Source organism: Suricata suricatta, chromosome 9, assembly GCF_006229205.1.
Source record: "Suricata suricatta isolate VVHF042 chromosome 9, meerkat_22Aug2017_6uvM2_HiC, whole genome shotgun sequence".
Lineage (NCBI taxonomy): Eukaryota > Metazoa > Chordata > Mammalia > Carnivora > Herpestidae > Suricata > Suricata suricatta.
Genome location: NC_043708.1, coordinates 70,259,990 through 70,266,862, shown reverse-complemented (window position 1 = coordinate 70,266,862; position 6,873 = coordinate 70,259,990). Strand labels below are relative to the sequence as shown.

General features: G+C 47.6%; 1 long non-coding RNA gene across 1 annotated transcript in view; it reads left to right on the top strand.

Moving 5' to 3' along the window:
• The first annotated feature begins 920 nt into the window (after positions 1-920).
• LOC115302667 overlaps positions 921-6,873 on the top strand; it is an 11,612-nt gene continuing 5,659 nt past the window's right edge. Inside the window, exon 1 of the long non-coding RNA XR_003913580.1 lies at positions 921-988. This is a non-coding gene — a long non-coding RNA (uncharacterized LOC115302667). The remainder of the gene's footprint in view (positions 989-6,873) is intronic.

Here is a 6,873-nt window from a genome sequence, read left to right as displayed (position 1 = left end):
GGGGGGGGGGGGGGGGGGGGGCAGGACAGGTGCAGGAGGTGTACTTTTCATTGTGCACCCTTTTTCTTCCTTTTGAATGTTTAACTATGGTGTATATCACCTGTTCAAAAACTAAATAAAGTAATTTAAAACAAAACAACAGCCTTGATGTTCCAGGGAAAGAAGGACCAAAGCAGATAAAGAAGGTGGAGAGGTAGCTGCCACAGAGGCAGGCAGTGGAAGAACTAGAATTGTGCAGGTAGTGGTCAGGGCCAAGGAAGGCCTTTTAAAATTAAAAAAAAAAAACCTCTATGCCTAGCCCAGGGCTCAGACTCACAACCCTGAGAGCAAGAGTAGCATACTCTACCAACTGAGCCAGCCAGGTACCCCAGGAGGAGGGCTTTTTTTTAAACATTTATTTTTGAGAGACAGAGCACAAGCAGAGAAGGGGTAGGGGGTCGGGGGGATGGGACACAAAATCTGAAGCAGGATCCAGGCTCTAAGCTGTTAGCACAGAGCCTGAGCAGGGCTCAAACTCAAGGGATCCTGAGATCAGACACTTAACCTACTGAACCACCCCAGGAGGAGGGCTTTTAAAGGAAGACTACCACCAAAGGTCAAATGTGGCCAAAGGAGCAGATGAGGAAAAAGGCCCAGTGCCGCTTTTCTTGTGGCTGAAGCTGAAAATTCGCATATTAAAGATGATGGTGGCTGCGCAGGGCCTCCCAGGGAGGGGGACCACACATACCACAGGCCTCCCTCCCTCCAACTCAGCCAGCCTCATCAGCCCAACCCATCTGTGCGTTCCCTCCAGACGCCTACAGGGACAAGCTCAGAACAGACGGAAGCTGGAGCCACGCTCCCATCAGACTTGGAAAGTGGGGTCTTCTGTGAGAACCAGGCCATTCTTCTCCCTCCCTCTGAGCAAGGCAGAGTAGTACCAGGAGGCTGGTCTGGACTGCTACGAGAGATCAGCAAAGGGCCCTGGGGCCTGGCCTGCTGGTGCCAGGTAAGGTCTTCTCTGCCGTCATGCTCCTCTTGATGACTGCAATCTTGTCACTGCTCCTTGACCAGCCAGCTCCTGTGACCCCTGGAGTCCCTGGCTCACAAGGCCTCATCACCGGCTGAGAGCATGGGCTGTGCGTACTCTGCTCTGAGAGGCAAGAGGTGAGACCCGTCCTGTGTCTTGGAAAGCATCTCTCTGCTCTGGGCCTCTGCTCAGAGTTGGGCCTTTGTACCCTGCTGCATCTAACCCTCTCTGGATAGACTGGGCAGGCTCTCTTCTAAATTTTTTTTTAATGTTTTATTTTTGAGATAGAGACAGAGCATGAACAGGCGGAGGGGCAGAGAGAGAGGGAGACACAAAATTCAAAGCAGGCTCCAGGCTCTGAGCTGTGAGCACAGAGCCCAATGCGGGGCTCAAACCCACAAACTGAGAGATCATGACCTGAGCTGATGATAGACGCTTAACCGACTGAGCCACCCAGGCGCCCGTCTCCTCTCCTAAAAGGCTGTCAGTCATGGAAGAGCATTTCACCAGTTTTCTGGGTTAAACCCTCACTCACAGAAAGTCCACCCATACATATACATCCTTTTATTAACCTAGCATAGTTCCATCCACATCAGTCTAAGTCCATTTTTCCTGGACATTCATCTGCAAATACTTGTTGTTCCCCTCAAGTATTGCCATATGCCAGTCACTGTGCTGGGTCCTGGGGGAAAACCAAATACAGGTGACACTATCCCTGCATCAGGGAGCTTACAAATGAGCTGGAGAGATGGGAAAAGGTGGGAATAGCACTACCAAGGCCAACAACGGCACACTGTACCATGTTCTATCTAAGGGAGGGCTAGGTCATGAGCTCTAAGTATTCTGAATGGAAGAAACAGAATTTGAAGACAGATTTTAGGAGCTGGGCCTTAAAGGATATGTGAAGGCTGTGATAAGTGGGGGAAAGAAGAAAAAACTCCCTGTGGTGAAACTACATGAGCAAATGCACAGGAAACACAAGACATGGCAGGCTGCCATGTGAGTTAAGACCCTGCCCGTAAGAAGACAGCCAAATTTGAGTGGATGGTACAGGCAAGTTATCAAGCAGCCCAAAGACCAGGTTAGAACACCCTGCTTCTTAGTCGGGGGCTCTCTGATGCATATGCTCAAAGTCTCTTTTTATCTCTCTCTTTTTAAGGTAATCTCCACCCCTAATGTGGGCTTAGAACTCACAACCCTGAGATTAAGTCACCCACTACACCAACTGGGCCAGCCAGGTGCCCCCATCTATATGTACCTTGACGCCATGCTCCATGGCTTGGTGGCCTTGTAGACTCAAGATGTGAACACAAACTCAGTGGGGGCCTTACAAACATTTTAATTAGCTCTCAGTCACATAATTTTCTGGACAGAGGAAGTCACTCTCAATTTCTCTGCCTTTCTGAACCTCAGCTCTCCCATCTGTAAAATGAAGGTTAACAATACTTACCTTGTAAGATAGTCATAAGGACTAAATACAAATGCAAATATCTTTGTAATTTGTCAAACATTATATAAATGAGCTGTGGAAGTAATGCTTTTACAACCTGTGTCCAGGTCCCTTATTCAGGCACCCATAACCTCAAAGCAGAGCAGTGCCCTCCCGGAGATACAAATTTAAGGTATGCCTGGCTGTTTTGGTCAGTTGGAATGTGTGACTCTTGATCTTGAGGTGGTGGTTTCGAGTTCCACGTTGGGTGTAGAGATTGCTTAAAAAGATTTAAAAAAAAAATGTAAGTTGCTGTCCACAAAGTCCAACTTGCCTCCCATAGAACTCTCAGGCAAACTGCCCCCCGTAAGTTGGATTTATTGTTTTGAGGAGGATGGGGAAGGAGAGGGTGACCGGCAATGAAAGCCTCAGTGATGGGATTATACTTCATAGTGTTCCATTGTTTGTTCAGGTTATATTATTTGTCTTTAGGCATAGGATCTTCGCTGATATAAAATATTTATCTGAAAGGAAACTGTCAAGAGTTCTGGAGACCAGTGATGGCAGGTGCTACAGGAGCACCTGCGGAAGGTCAAGAGGGAGGCTAAGCAAAGAGCGGTAGCAGACAACAGCGTGATTCCCCCCTCGCCCCCGCCAAAGCAAAAGGCACTAGGTACCCTGAAGATACCTGAGGGGGTAGGGAGGGAGAGAATTACCTTGATTTTCAAAGCCATCTTGGTGCTCCCATTTATAGTTTCAGGCATAAAAAGAGATTGACTTGTTTTTTTGAAAACCACACTGCTTGTGACCCAGGACATGGTGAACTTGGGACTTTAGTCCAGGAACAATTAAGATTTACTTTCACACTGCCTCACCATCACTTCTCTCCCTGCGTATATTAAGCATTCTCTGAGGTTGGGAGATGAGGTCAGGTAGAGTCAAGTATGTAGGCATCCGGAGGAATGGGGATAGTGATGGCAATAGCTATGACAAGTAGTAATGAGGTATCAAGTTCCAAGCCCTCTACACGGATCATTTCATTTCATCCTCACAATGTCCCTGAGACAGGTACTATTGTTATCATTTCCCTTTTACAGATGGGGAGTGGAGGCTAGAGAAGTGACAAACATCCAAGGTGCTTCAGCTGGTTTGTGACAAAAGAGCTATCTGAACCATGTGGTGTTGCTCCAGAGGGTGACCATTGTGCTACAGGGTGAAGGTCTCCTGACTTGGTTGGGCCCAGGAGTTCAGAAAAGGCTAATTTTCAGCACCACCCGTTCAGGCTTCATGATGCCTGAAAGCTGATCGAAGCTCCCTTCCTTTCTGGAACATTGGCTAGAGTTTGACAAGTCTCTGATTTCCAAGGTCATTGCTTCCCCTTTCTGCAATCCAGCATTGATTGGCTCCTTTCCAGTCTTCAGGCCCCTCATCCATCTACCACTGCCCTCAAAAATAACTTGCTTAATGGCTCTCCAGCAACTGCAGCCAACTCCTTAAGGGCTCTTCAGAGGAGATCATCTGGGAAAGCTAACAGAACTCATCCAACTTTTAAGAGTAAGCTTTAATCAGCTCTTTCCTTGCCTCCACCTTCCCCCATGATCCAAACTGGTTGGTCTGCTTCACCTCTCAGAGCTCTCTCAACCAAGAGCATACTGAGAGCACATCAGTTCTGGATATAAATGTAAGAGTTGGGAGAGAAGAGAAAGGATATTTGAAGCCAGAAGGTTCAGACACAGTTCTGAGACCAGAGTTCCTTTCTTGGATCCAGCTCATGACTACTGACTTCACCTGGTTGCCATGGAAACATCAGTCTCTGTTGGATGGCAAGCAGCACTTTTGACAGAAAGCATCACAGGCTACCATGGTAACACCAAAAAGAGTAAAGCTGCTTTCTCTCTCAGAGGGGCGAGGAAGGAATGGAGGAGGATGCCAGGGAGAGGAGGCCAGAAGGACGGACACTGGAAAGCTCAGCTCTGACTTGAACAAAGGGGAAATTCATTCAACAGACGTCTAGTACACGCAAAGGAAACCAATAATGAAAAAGAGATGTCACTGCCTGGCCTCACTGGGCTATAACCATCTAGTAATAAGAGTTTACACAGAACTGTAAATAAGTACAGAAAGACTTCCAATGGGACAAAGAATACTTAAAAGGGAAATCAACTAGCAAAGCTTCAGAGTCTTAAAGGACAGGATTGTAACCAACAGAAAAGAAACAAAAAGAGAACAAGATGAGCAGACACAGAAGAGGGAAAGTTCAGGACATACTCAGAACTCTGGGTACAGAGATAGGGAAAGTGACTCCAAGGCTTTGGCTTCCGCATAAGGCAGGCTGAGATTAGGATCCAGAAATTTGGAGCTAGACTGGATTGGAACCCCAAACTCACTGTGTAATGCAGGGCAGGTGACTTATCCTCTTGGGGTAGCCTTTTCCTCATTCGCAAAGTAAAGATGAGAAAAGAATCTGCCTCAAAGGTCACTGTGAGGTTGAAGCAACTCAATATATACGAAGTGATTAGAACAATGCCTAACCCACGACAATGCGACAACCCTGCTCAGATGTTAGCAGTCATCATTATACCCCCTCCTACTTTCCAGGACGACCTCTTCTCACTGTCCAAACATTACCTCCTGATTCTCACCAGACCCCTTCTTAACAGAGAAAGAAGAGGCTGTAGTTGATCTCCCTTCAAGGTGTAAACTTGTTTCCCTACCTCACAGGCACCAGGACTAAAAGTTCAAAGCTTCCTCTGGTAGCTCACATCAGGCGGGGCGGGGGGGGGGGGGGCGGTGTTGGAAGCTAAAAAGGAAGTAGGCAGAAACTCAATTTCAAGAATACAGAAGTTTAAAGAACAGGGAAGAAATACCACTGCCTTAGAGAAGGCAAAAGTATGGGCTAGATGTCAGGTGAACATCTGTTTAGAACCGAGGACAGTTGGGAAATCCTATGCTAGTAGAGGATCTGGGTCAGTCTCTCCTCGACCCCCACCCCAGCCACCATGCTCAGACAAGAGAGGTTGAAGAAGTTTCCTTTTACCTTAGGCTGGGGACAGAGACTGTTTGCTGCCCCCTCCTCTCTACTCCAACCACCTCCAATGCAGGATGAGTAACAAGAAGCCACTGAGTCACATGCAGTGAGTTCAGCTGTCACCTTATATGGATTAAGACTAGAGTAGCTGTCTTAGAGGTTTCCTCACTGTAGAGGAACTAAGAAGGGTGCAAGGAGCCGAAGTGCAGGAAGACCAAAGCAGGCAGGGATGGGGTTGTAAGGAAATCAAGCAGAGATAGACGCCCACCTAAGGAGGGCAGGGAGGCAAGGCTTATTGGTATTTATGCTTTGGAAGAGTTCAAGACTGCCATGAGGCAGCCCAGTCCAGAGCCTCAGGATGACTAACAAAAAAGGTCCACACTGTGCTTTTCAGGATGCATTAGCAGCCAAATCAATAACTATGGGGGACTGGGCCCACTGCCAGCTGCTACCTAAAAACAATGCATTCTCTGTCCCATCCCCCAGCCCCAGAGAGCAAACGAAGACAGGGAAAAGGTGGAAGTAGTGGCAAAGTCAACCTTAGCAGCAAATGAGGCTGCAGCAGCCTAGAGGGATTAGGAGCTAGTCTATAGCCGTATCACCCTGAATACGCCCCATCTCAGCTGATCTCATAAGCTAAGCAGGGGTGGGCCTGGTTAGAACTTGGATGGGAGGAATTAAGATCTAGTCCTGGGTCGTAGTGGCCTTTTATACCACAAGCAGGCACCAAGTACTTTTAACACTTCAGTGTGAAAAGCAACCCCAGAAACTAAGATCACCAAAATATGTTCACTCTGCTTCTAAGTCTGAGGGCTGACAAATTAAAACCTAACAGCAATTATCCATATTTTTAGCATGACAATAAAGTCTTAACATTCTGTTGCCATAGAGACCAGCAGAGAATGGGGGAGTCCCACAGAGCTCTGCCCCTGAACCTCAGACTTTCTTCTCTAGGCTGGTCCCTAACTGGTGAGCCAGGTTCTGGCAGGCTCTTTGTCATAGATCTTACAGACAGGTGGAGAAAGAGATGTACATCTCCTTCCTCAGGGCAATTCCTGGGATACTCAGCTTTCTGGAATTTACTGGTCCCAAGCCTGCGTTATCCCAAGCAAAGCCATATATGGAAAGAGGACTTGAGGGGACTGACCAAGAAATAGCAGATTTTAGGCCCAGGGAGCCCTGAGGTATAACCCCCAAGCCCCTTTGGATACCAGACTGGGATTTCCATTACAAAGAGGGCCAAAGGCTGGCACAGAGGCTAATGGTAAAGCTGGGGTGAGCGTAAGATTCTCCGGTACTTAAGCTTGTCAAGATCACAAAACACCTCTAGCCGCTGAAGGTGCAGAATGTGCTACTGTCACACTGCCATCTGGTGGAAAGACAAGATCTGTCCCTTAGACACAGAGA